We start from the raw sequence: 11,945 nt of genomic DNA, 5'->3' as shown, positions 1-11,945 counted from the left end.
ACACACACACTCACAACTCTCTGACACCTTCACACTCACACATTGAGACACACGCTTCCATCCAGGCACATCACGCACACCCACCCACTCACGTCCACGCTCACACATTGCAGGGGCTGAGGGAAGGCTCGGAGAGGTCTTTCATTGCTCCACTGTGTACCCCAGTTTGAAGACCACTGCTCCAGGACCCCGTCTACAGCTCCCTCCCAAGACTCCCCAAAGTCTTGCTTTCCTTCTCGGACACTGGCAGTGAGCTAATGTTTGGTTGACATGTGCAGACTCTTCCTTTGCTAGGAAGATAGGGCTCCAGGTCCTGGCAGGTCCGCAGGAAAGCCCGGGCTGCCCACTGTGACATCAGCAAACCTCTGCCTGCCCTGGGAGTCAGCAGAGTGTTTCTCTCTGAGGCAGCACAGCCGGGCAGACCCATCCTAACAGCGTGAAAGCCCAGACTGCTGAGCACTGGGAGACGAGGCCCGTCCACGTGAGGCTGCCGTACGTGTACAGTACACGCCACATTTTGGAGACTTAGTATGAAAAAGAACGAAAACTATCTCATTGGTATATTTTACATTGATCACATGTTGAAGTGATAACTTTGGGCGGATTGAGGTATAAAACATTAAGAATGATAAGATCACCTGTTTCTTTCCTTTCTTTCCCTGCAGCTGCTAGAAAACTTAAGGTTGCGTGTGTGGCCCCTGTCCTATGTCCACTGGCCAGCGCTGCTCTGGGTGATGAGAAGGGTCTGTGCAGAGCTCAGACGCAGGCAAGAGTTTGGCGGATTTGGGGAACTGGAAGGGACTTTTAATTGCTGAGCTTGGGGCTTGGGGGAGGACTGGTGAGAACTGAGACTGGGGAGATCATGGGGCAGCATCGTGAAGGGTCCCAGCAAGCACTTCAGAGGAGCCTGACTATATCCTAAAAGTAACAGGAAGGATTTTAAGCGGGAACGTGACCTGAGCAGATTAATGTGCTCTAGAAAGTTTTCTCTGGCTTCTTCATGGCAAATGGAACGAGAAGTTAGGGCAAAACTGGACGCAGGAAGACCCGGCAGAAGGCTCTAGCAGCGGTCCAGGTGACAGCAGACCATGCCAGCGCCTGCGTGTTCTCAGTGTGAATGCAGAGACGTGAACTATCAGTAAGAGCACATTTATTACAGACACCTGGGAATGATTTCAGCAGGGAACCCTACAAGAACCAAAGTCTGCAGCGTTAGATCTGACACAGAATCCTAAACCATGGATGCGTAGGGCGGGAAGGCAGCTTGGAAGGTAACTGGACCTTCTTCTTCAGGGCTTCTGATAGAACAGGGCCATTTGATGCCACACCTAAAGAATTCTGTAACAGGAGGGTGCTTCGCTTCCTGGGCTGGAGAGAGGAGATTTCCTCCCCAGCAGAAGCTCATCAAAGCAGCAGCAGCTGGAGTGTATCCTGGGATGCAGGCCACTAAGCCCACTGAGTGTGTCTTACGTGTCCTCTCTAACATGTGGCTCTGGAGGCTGTTGTCACACAGAACATCTGGGCCTGCAGCTTTTGGTTCTCTTTCTGCAGGGGCCCGTCCTTTGGCAGATGCTTGGGGAACAATGGGGTGCCTGTCAAGGCTGGCTTCCTGGTGCTGTGTACTTTTCCAGCCCATTAGGTGCCTCTGGCATTTGATGTACCTGCTTTGGACAATCAGACACCGTTTGTCAGCTGCTCTAAAAACGGTCTCCCAAATTATTCCCCCATTGCTGGTCTTACTCAATGCCGCCTGTCGGGCCTTAAAAACTAACGCCACCTTAAGTGACATTACAAGCGGCACCATTATGGGCCCACAAGGGCGTATTAACATGGCAGCCTAAGACGGCGCAGGGAGGAAGTAGAGTGGGAGTGTCTGCGGGAACCTTGCCTTAGCCCTTATTGGCCAAATATGCGCTTCTGCGCTCGTGAACACTGCGTGATTGCAATAGCTAGGCATTGAGACAGGATGCATGCTCTTGACCTTTAAGCTGATAGGATTATGTTAAAACCTCCCCTCCCCATCTGCCTATAAAAGCAAGTGCTTGTGTGATAATAAACGGAACTGCTCGACAGAACCTCTACCGCGTCTGAGTGTCCTTTAACGGGCTGGTTGGGGCCGGTGGCTGTGCTCACCTCTCTTCACGGCTCTCTTCCCCAGTCTCCTTCCAATGGGGACCAGAGGGAAAGAGGAATCCGGGCAATTCGCTTGCCCACCAGAAGGAACACCAAGGGAGAGACTGATAACGAGGCTATGGGCTGTTCGGGTCAGCCATTGTTGGACCCGACAGCCGCCAACCTCTCATGCTAAGTCTAGTTACTTTCCTCCCCTTTGTGATGCTAAATCTAATCACTTTCATCCCCTGCCTGAAAATCCTCCAAGATGCCACAGGTGCCACAGACTGAAGCCCAGCACTCCTTGAACAGGGAGAAGTCTTGGATTGGAGAAGTCTTGGGACCTGGCATGAGTCCATCCACAAGGAATCTACAGGGACTGGCTAGGCTCCATAGAGTCGTTTCTTCTCTCATACTGACACATGGAGCTATCTGGACTAATCCAAGGGACACATAAGACCCAGCATAATTCCAGAACCCAATTCAGGCACCAGGAGAGTATCAGGGTCCTGCCAACAGGTGAAAGGCCCAGGGAATCTGGAATGGCTAACATTTGGAACACTCTGGAGACAGGTGGAAGGGGAGCCCTCACATGCAATTGCTCCAAGGGAACAAGCCACCAGCCTGTGTGCTTGGGCACAGAGCCAGATAACAGTCTTAGGATATAGTGCTAATAAAAGCACGGAGACCAGCAGGACCCCTAGCTATTGACTGTGGTCTAGGAAAGGAACTGGTCATACAGGGACCTGAGGTACAAGGGTGACTAGTTGGCACTTATGTGAGGGGTCATGTTTCCATGACCTGGCCTCGGTGGGGCCGGATGGGGTGGAAGGAACAGAAAGAGTTCCATCCTAGGAAGCAGTGTAGACATTTAGCCAGTGTCAGGGGGGCACTATGTCTCGTGTCTGATGGCATCAAAGGAGAGTGGGGGAGACACATGGGGCCCAGCACTCAGCTCTGGGGCTCTGGAGCCCATCTCTGAGGGTATAAAAGACCCCAGGTCCACCTGAAGGAAGGAGAGATAAAGGGCGGGAGGGTGAAGCAGAGGCTGTTGTAATAGGGCCCAAGACATATCAGGGTTGGGTTGAGGATGAGCCAGTGTTGTGTTCATGGAGAGCAACCAACAGGCCCAATTATGAGGCTCTAGCCATGGTCCCCTATTGCTGGGTCACAGAATGGCCAAGTCAGAATACCCAGGGAATCCAGTTAAATGTACAGGTTCATGACCTTTAAGCCTTGCAGAATCTGGCACAGTAAGTCTAGAGTCATTTTACATGAGCTCTCAGGGTGATGTGCAGTCTGTTCCGGGAGCCACTAAGGGGGACAGAGTTACAGGAGGCAAGGAGACTGGCAGCTCATTTGGAGTCAATACCAAGTTTTCCATTAGGCCCCATTTAAGGCATGAAAGATCCCAATGGGAAGTACCACTGACACATAGGCAGAATATTAAGGACAAATTTTCAAGGCACACTAAATGTTTCCAGCAGCTTTACTTCCCTCTCCTCTGCATCACTCTTTTCAGATGTCCTAGAGCTCATTTTCTTGCTTTAGCACTGTGGTTCTCAAACTTTTGCATGCAAAAGAATCACCAAGAGGACTTGATTAACACTCACAGAGTTTATGGATGAGTAGGTCTGGGCTGAAGTGGGTCTGAGAATTTGCATTTCTAACAGCTTCCCAAGTGATATTGATGCTGCTGGTGCAGGGGCCACACTTTGAGAACCACTGATCAGGTGGGACAAAAGGTGTGACACACGCATAATTGGAATATCAGAAGGAGAGAAAAGGGAGAAAGGAACAGAAGGAATATTTAAGGTACTAATGGCCAAGAATTTTCTAAACTTAGTGACAGACACCAAATCACAGACCTAGGAAGCTCAGAGAATACAAAGCAGGATAAATACCAAAAAGTTTACACCTAAGCATATCATATTCAAATGCAGAAAACCAAAGACAAAGAAAAAAATCTTTAGAGACGCCAGAGGTAGGAAATACCTTACTTATAGAGGAACAAAGTTAAGAATTACAGTGGACTTGTCAAGAATCATGAAAGCAAGAAGAGAAAGGAGTGTTGAAAGGAAAACCACCAACCTGGAATCGTATATCCACTTAATTCAGAAGTGAAGGAGAGATAAAGACTTTCTCAGGTAAATGAAAATGGGAGAATTTATTGCCAGTGGATCTGCCCTTTGAGAAATGTTAAAAGCAAGAAGCAGGAGCATGACCCGTGACCAGGGACCCAGGCACAAGCCTTGGGCAGCCCGCCTCCTGCCTGAACAGAAGGCACCAAGAACATACATTGGGGAAAAGACCACCTCTTCAATAAATGGTGCTGGGAAAATTGGACACACATATGCAGAAGAATGAAACTACATCTCTTGCTGTATACCAAAATCAACTCAAAATGGATTAATGACTTAAGTATAAGACGTGATAGCGCTGTTCCCTGCAAAACTCATGTGCAAATTTGATCTCCAATGTGGCAGTGCTGGAAACTGATTGAGTCATGGGGGTGGATTCCTCATGAATGGATTAATGCTCTCCCTGGGGAAGGAGAATTAATGAGTGAGTTCTTGCTCTATTAGTTCCCAAGAGAGCTCATTGTTTAATAGACCCTGGCACCTTCTCTATCTCTCTCTCTTGCTTCCTCTCCCCATGTGATCTGCTTGTACCTGCCAGCTGCCTGCCACTTTCCACCATGAACAGAAGCAGCCCGAGGCCCGTGCCAGATGCAGCTGTCCCAGAATCATAAGCCAAATAAATCTGGTTTTTTATAAATTACCCAGTCTCAGGTATTTCTGTCATAGCAACACAAAACGGACTAAAACAGAAAATTAGTACCAGAGAAGTAGGACGCTGCTATACAGATACCTGAAAATGTGGATGCAGCTTTGGAACTGGGTATTAGGCAAAGGTTGGAGGAGTTTGGAGGACTGAGAAGAAGACAAAAAGATGAGGGAAAGTTTGGAACATTTTAGAGCTTGGTTAAATGGTTGTGACCAGAATGTTGGCAGAACGTGGATAGTAAGCACCATGCTGATGATGAAATCTCAGATAGAAATGAGGAACTTATTGGGAACTGGACAAAAGATAACCCTTGATTTGGCTGCATCGTGTCCATGCCCTTGGATTTTGTGGAAGGTGGGACTTAAGAGTTGTGAAACAGAATTTTTGGCAGAAGAAATTTCTACCAAAAAAAGCATTAAGCATTTAATGCTTAATTAAATTAAGCAGCAAAGCATTAAGGAAGATGCATGGCTACTTGCAACAGCCTACACTGAGTTATGGTAGCAAAGGCAGAACATAAAGCCAGAATTTAAAAGGTGAGCAGAGTGTAAAGATTTAGAAAATTTTCAGCCTGCCATGCCATAGAGAAGCAGAGAGCCAGAGAAAAACGCAAGGGTGAAGCAGATAAACTGTTTGCTAAGGACATTAGTTTGGTGATGAGTTAGCCAGATGCTAATAACGAGGACAATGAGAAAAAGGCCCTAAAGGCATTAGAGAAGTCTGGAAGGGTGCCCCACCCATCACAGGCCCTGAGGCCTTGAAGGACTGAATTGTCCTGGAGGACAGACCTGAGGTGCAGCTGCCCTCAGGATCCAGCTCCCAGCATCCCAGCTGCTCTGCCTGGAGTAGCTCTGCCTTGGGTGGTCCCAGCTGTGGTTGGTGCAGCAGCTCTGGAGAGCAGAAGCCTGAAACCTTGGTGGAGTCCCGGTGGTGTTGGCTGCAGGCTGGCAGGATGTGAGAGCAGTGGAGGCTAGCAGCCTCTATCCAGATTCCAGAGGATGTATGGAAAAGCCTGGGGGCCCAAGCAGAGACCTGCCACAGGGGCAGAGCCACAGCAGAGGCCATTTACTAGAGCAATGCTGAGCAGAAAATGGGTTGTAGCCCACAGAGAGCCGCCACCAGGGAAATGTCTAGTACAGCCAAGGCAGCAGGGCTGCTGCCAGGACTCCAAATCTGTAAGGCCACTGGTAATGTACAACACTGGCCTGGAAAAGCTACAGGCAGCAGTGCTGCCCAGTGGGCTGTGCCTGGCAGAGCTGTGTGAGTGAGGCTGCCCAAGGCTTTGGGGGCCTGGATGCCCCATTGTGCCCAGGATGCAGGACCTGGAGTCAAAGATTATTTTGGAGTTTTAAGACATATTGTCTGCCCTGTTGGGTTTTAGACTTGTGTGGGGCCTATTTCTCCTTTCTTCTGGCCTATTCTTCCCTTTTGGAATGGGAACATGTACCCAATGTCTGTTCCAGCATTTATCTTGGCAGTAGGTAAATTTGTCTTTGATTTTTACAGGTTCACAGTGGAAGAAGTTTAGCCTTTGTTCTCAGATGAGACTTTGGACTTTGGACTTTTAAGTTGGTGCTGGAACAAGCTAAGAGTTTTGGGATGGAATGATTGTATTTTGTATGTGTGAGTGACATGAGTTTTGGGGGACCAAGCATGGAGTGATAGAATTTGGATGTGTTGTTCCTGCCAAAACTCATGTGGAAATCCCACCCCAATGTGGCACTGCTGGAAACTGATTGAGTCATGGGGGTGGATCCCTCATGTTTGGATTAATCTCTCCCTGGGGGGGGGGATTAATGAGTGAGTTCTCACTCTATTAGTTCCCATGAGAGCTGGTTGTTTAAAAAGACCGTGGCACCTCCCCTCTCTCTCTCTCTTGCTTCCTCTTGCCATCTGATCTGCTCATATCCACTGGCTGCCTGCCACTTTCTGCCATGAACAGAAGCAGCCTGAGGCCCGTGCCAGATGCAGCTGTCCCAGAATCGTAAGCCAAATAAATCTCCATTTTTTTATAAATTACCCAGTCTCAGGTATTCTGTTATAGCAACACAAAACAGACTAATACAAGACGTGAAACTATAAAACTACAAGAGGAGGCACGTGAGAGACGCATTGTCAGCTTATGGACCTCTCTGCATTTGCTGCACAGCCTGGGCCAGACCCCGCAGGAGGACCTCAGAAGCCATGTGGAAGCCCAGTAGTGAAGCCAGGACTGACTTCATTCAGACTCAGCAGCTGCGTGTGGCCATGGCTGACACGTTCCTGGAGCACATGTGCTGCCTGGACAGTGACTCGCCACCCATCACGGCCTGGAACACTGGCATCACCTGTACCAATGGCCCTGCTTCCTGATCAGTGGAAATGTTGAAGGAGATGATTAAGTCTGGAATGAATGTGGCTCATCTGAACTTCTCTCATGGAACTCATGAGTACCACGCAGAGACCATCAAGAATGTGTGCACAGCCATGGAAAGCTTTGCTTCAGACCCCATTCTCTGCTGGCCAGTTGCCATGCCTCTGGACACTAAAGGACCTGAGATCCAAACTGGGCTCATCAAGGGCAGCGGCACCACGGAGGTGGAGCTCAAGAAGGGAGCCACTCTCGAGATCACTCTGGATAATGCCCACATGGACAAGTGTGATGAGAACATCCTGTGGCTGGACTACAAGAACATCTGCAAGGTGGTGGAAGTGGGCAGCAAGATCTACATGGATGATGGACTTATTTCTCTACAGGTGAAGGAGAAAGGTGCTGACTTCTGGTGATGGAGGTGGGAAATGGTGGCTCCTTGGGCAGCAAGAAGGGCGTGAACCTTCCCAGGGCTGCTGTGGACCTGCCTGCCGTGTCAGAAAAGGACATCCACGATCTGAAGTTTGGGGCCGAGCAGGATGTAGACATGGTGTTTGCGTCTTTCATCCATAAGGCAGCTGATGTCCATGAAGTTAGGAAGGTTCTGGAAGAGAAAGGAAAGAACATCAAGATAATCAGCAAAATCGAGAATCAGGAGGGTGTTTGGAGGTTTGATGAGATCCTGGAGGCCAGTGATGGGATTGTGGTGGCTCGTGGTGATCTAGGCATTGAGATTCCTGCAGAGAAGGTCTTCCTTGCTCAGAAGATGATGATTGGAGGTGCAACTGAGCTGGGAAGCTGTCATCGGTGTCACACAGATGCTGGAGAGCATGATCAAGAAGCCCCGCCCCACCAGGGCTCAGGGCAGCGATGTGGCCAATACAGTCCTGGATGGAGCTGACTGCAACACGCTGTCTGGAGAAACAGCCAAAGGCGACTACCCTCTGGAGGCTGTTCACATGCAGCACCTGATTGCCCATGAGGCAGAGGCCGCCACCTACCACTTGCAATTATTTGAGGAGCTCAGCCACCTGGCAGCCATTACCAGACACTCCAGAGAAGCCTCCACCATGGGCGCCGTGGAGGCTCTTTCAAGTGCTGCAATGGGGCCATAATCGTCCTCACCGAGTCTGGCGGGTCTGCTCACCAGGTAGCCAGATACTGCCCACGTGCCCCCATCATTGCTGTGACATGGAATCACCAGACAGTACGCCAGGACCACTTGTTCCGTGGCATCTTCGCTGTGGTGTGTAAGGACCGAGTTCAGGGGGCCTGGGCTGAGGATGTGGGCCTCTGGGGGAATTTGGCCATGAATGTTGGCAAGGCCTGAGGATTCTTCAAGAAGGGAGATGTGGTCATTGTGCTGACTGGGTGGCGCCCTGGCTCCGGTTTCACCAACACTATGCGTGTAGTGCCTGTGCTGTGATGGACCCGCAGCCCCTCCTCCATCCCGTCCCATCCCCTCCCCCCAACCCATCCATTAGGCCAGCAATGCTTGTAGTGCTCACTCTGGGCTGTAGTGTGGCACTGGTGGGCTAGGACACCAGGGGACAAGACGAAAGCCTCTGTAAACATGGCTGTTTTTAGACCCTGCTCAGGTGGGGTAGCCCAGAGGCTGGCTGACCATCATGTGGCCCCACCCAAGCAAGGGACAAAGGAGGAATGAGTCCTCCAGAGCTCATTGCAAGAGGACAACAGCTCGCCCTCCTTTGTGTACTCTATCCAGACCCTGTCAAAAATGGAGCTCCAAACCCTGGCCCGGGGTCAGGAGTCAGCCAGCAAGAGCAGTGGCCCTGGCCCTTCCTCGCTTCCCCACCCCTTACCTGTTGCACCTCCCACCGTGCTGTGCACTGTGCTCTTCTGTTTTTGCGCTCCACTCACCTGCAGCAGCAGACAAACACTCCACCCTCCACCTTCCATTTTTGCCACTACTGCAGCCACCTCCAGGCCTGTTGTGATAGAACCTACCTGTATGTCAATAAATAACAGCTGGGAAAAAAAAACCACCAATAGAAAACATAGGGGAAACACTTCAGGAGGTAGCACTGGGCAAAGACATTATGAATAAAACCCCAAAATCATAAGCAACAAAAGAAAAAAAAATAAAAAAATGGGATTATATCAAACTAAAAAGCTCCTACATAGCAAAGGCAACAATCAAGAGTGAAAAGACAACCTACAGAATGAGAGATAATACTTGCAAACTATACATCTGACAAGGGATTAATATGCAGGATATAAAAGGAACTTAAACAACTTCACAGTAAAAAACCAAATAATCTATTTAAAAAATGGGCAAAGGTGCTAAATAGACATTTTTCAATGGAAGACATACAAATGGCCAACAGATACATGAGAGAACGCCCAACATCACTAATCATCAGGGGAATGCAAATCAAAACCCCTTTGAGATATCATCTCACTCCAGTTAGACTGGCTATTATCAAAAAGACGAGAATAACAGATGCTGGCGAGGATGTGGAGAAAAGGGAACTCTCCTACACTGTTGGTGGGACTGTAAACTAGCACAGCCATTATGGAAAACAGTATGGAGGTTTCTCAAACGAATACAGATAGACCTACCATATGATCCAGCAATCTTATTATTTGTCATGGACACTGCTAGGGCCCCCAGAATTCTGCCTAGTTAATAATCAATCTCATAAATGCCTCTTGGCAATTGGTATGCTCAAACCCATATCCAAACAAGACACATGCATTTGTGTTGGGTAGTAACCTTCAAGGTGTTTTCTCGCTCATGGAGTTCCCTTCTCCCCTCATTTTTGTTTATTTGCTTACTTGTTAGTTGCAGTTTTGGGGGGGGGTTGGGGCATGACATTGGTTTGTTGAAGAAATTGGATATTTGTCATGTTATAGGGAATCTCAGCTGTGGTGTAGCTTCTCCAGCAGCCCTGTACTTCCTGGGAGATGGTCCTCATTTGTCCCAGGTTTGATTCTTTGGAAAAGACTTGGGATGGGTCAGGTGTGGGTTCCCGTTGCCTCCCATCCAGAGGCAGAAAACGTCAGGTTGTTTCTCTTTCTGGGCTGTTGCACTTGGTTGGTGCACTTGGGTCCAATGGTCATAAAGTCCATGGTCCACCTTTCAGCTAACAGTGTGAGGAATAATTCCTGAATATTGCCTAGATCCATTATTTCACTAGAAATTGCAAAACAGTGATATTCTAATTGTCTCATTGCTCCAGCATTAATAAACTGGAATTGCTGTATTAATAAGAACACTAAGAACTTTTCATCAACAGCTATTTGGCTCTCTGAGAATATAATTTAATAGGAAAGCATAATAAAGAGGTATTTTCTGAACAATTTGAAAGCTTTATTTTCTCACTACAAACTGATGGACTTTTTTCTACAAATTCGATGTGTTTCAGTCACTGTCACCATCATTCTTCTGGATGGTCTGGTGGCCTCCTCCAGGACCGTGGGGGTCTCTCCAGGTTGGCTCCACACCCTCAGGACAGGACGCTGGAGACTTTGAGAGTGTCCTCACCTCCTTCTGTGACAAGATGCTCCTGGCTCAGGTTACGCGTTTCCTGCCCCAGAAGTGGAATCAGCCCTTTGTTCCAGGAGCCCCAGTCATGTTCAGTGGGTTTGGTGAGATAGAGTGGACAGGGTGTGTGGGGCGACCCCACTGCCACAGTTCCTGGCACCACACGGACCTCCTCAGAGATTTCAATCTGAGAAAGAGGGGGCACAGGCAGTGAAACGAGTCAGGACACGAAGACATCTTTCCTGTGTTCTAGCCCCTAAAAATGCATCTGCCTTGGCCCTGACTCCTCTTGCTACCCCGACATGACCATGCACAGCATGTGCACAGGGCCAGCACACGGCCCAACTCTGAGCAGCACCGTTTGCTGTGTAGTCTGTGCTCCCAGAGCTGAGTCCCAGGACACTGCCAACAGCCCCTGACATCATGCACCAGGGTCACCTGGTCAGGGGCATCCCTGTGGACTCCCTCACCCTCGTCAGACCGACATCACCCATCGATCTCAAACCTCTTTCCCCTGACCCCTCAGGAAGCCTCATGATCTTCAAAGTTACACTGCAATCCATGAGAGGCGGCGTCCTAATGAAACCTTTGCTGCCTTGCACCTGGACACCTACATGCACTTTTACACCACAGATCTGGTCTCTCGTGAAACCCAGGGGTGATGGACGCAGGATCCTGTTCGGGCAAGCAGCTCAGAGAAACCCAGGGACAGGTGTCTCAGAAGTGCACCAGGGCTCAGTTCTGGTCTCTAAAACTGGCATGTGGCCCTCTGGTGGTGACCGCAAGAACTGCATGGGACTGCTCCAACTTTTACACCAAAGGCTCTGAAAAGGAGAAGGACCTGAATCAGGTTCCCTGTGGGCCGCAGGATACAAAAGAGAGGCGCGGCAGTCAGGATATTGGTGATGCAAGCCCTTTGACCAACGGTGCCCCTTGTGAACTCTTGAAAAATCGTAAGTCATTTCAGTGCTGCCATATGCTCGGTTCTCAGCTGGTTTAATCTTAACGTAACTAGTTTCTCCCCCAAAATGTGAGTAAAATGGATGTCCCAGGAAAACGCGTGATTTCTAGGCAAGGGCTTCACTAACACCTTAGACTGTGCTCAGGGCCCCGGGGTGACAGACAGAGCCTCGTTTGGAAAGTTGAGCAAGGGAGCAGGTGTGTGTCCACCAGAGCCCTGCCCCATTT

At 49.3% G+C, this 11,945-nt stretch overlaps 1 pseudogene; it reads left to right on the top strand.

Annotated features, from left to right (window-relative positions):
• The first annotated feature begins 7,083 nt into the window (after positions 1-7,083).
• Positions 7,084-8,675, top strand: LOC134390222 (pyruvate kinase PKM-like; annotated as a pseudogene).
• Positions 8,676-11,945: the final 3,270 nt, after the last annotated feature.

Source organism: Cynocephalus volans, chromosome 11 (assembly GCF_027409185.1).
Source record: "Cynocephalus volans isolate mCynVol1 chromosome 11, mCynVol1.pri, whole genome shotgun sequence".
In the NCBI taxonomy this organism is placed as follows: domain Eukaryota; kingdom Metazoa; phylum Chordata; class Mammalia; order Dermoptera; family Cynocephalidae; genus Cynocephalus; species Cynocephalus volans.
The sequence above is the reverse complement of the archived record's forward strand: the minus strand, read 5'-3'. Positions and strand labels throughout refer to the sequence as shown.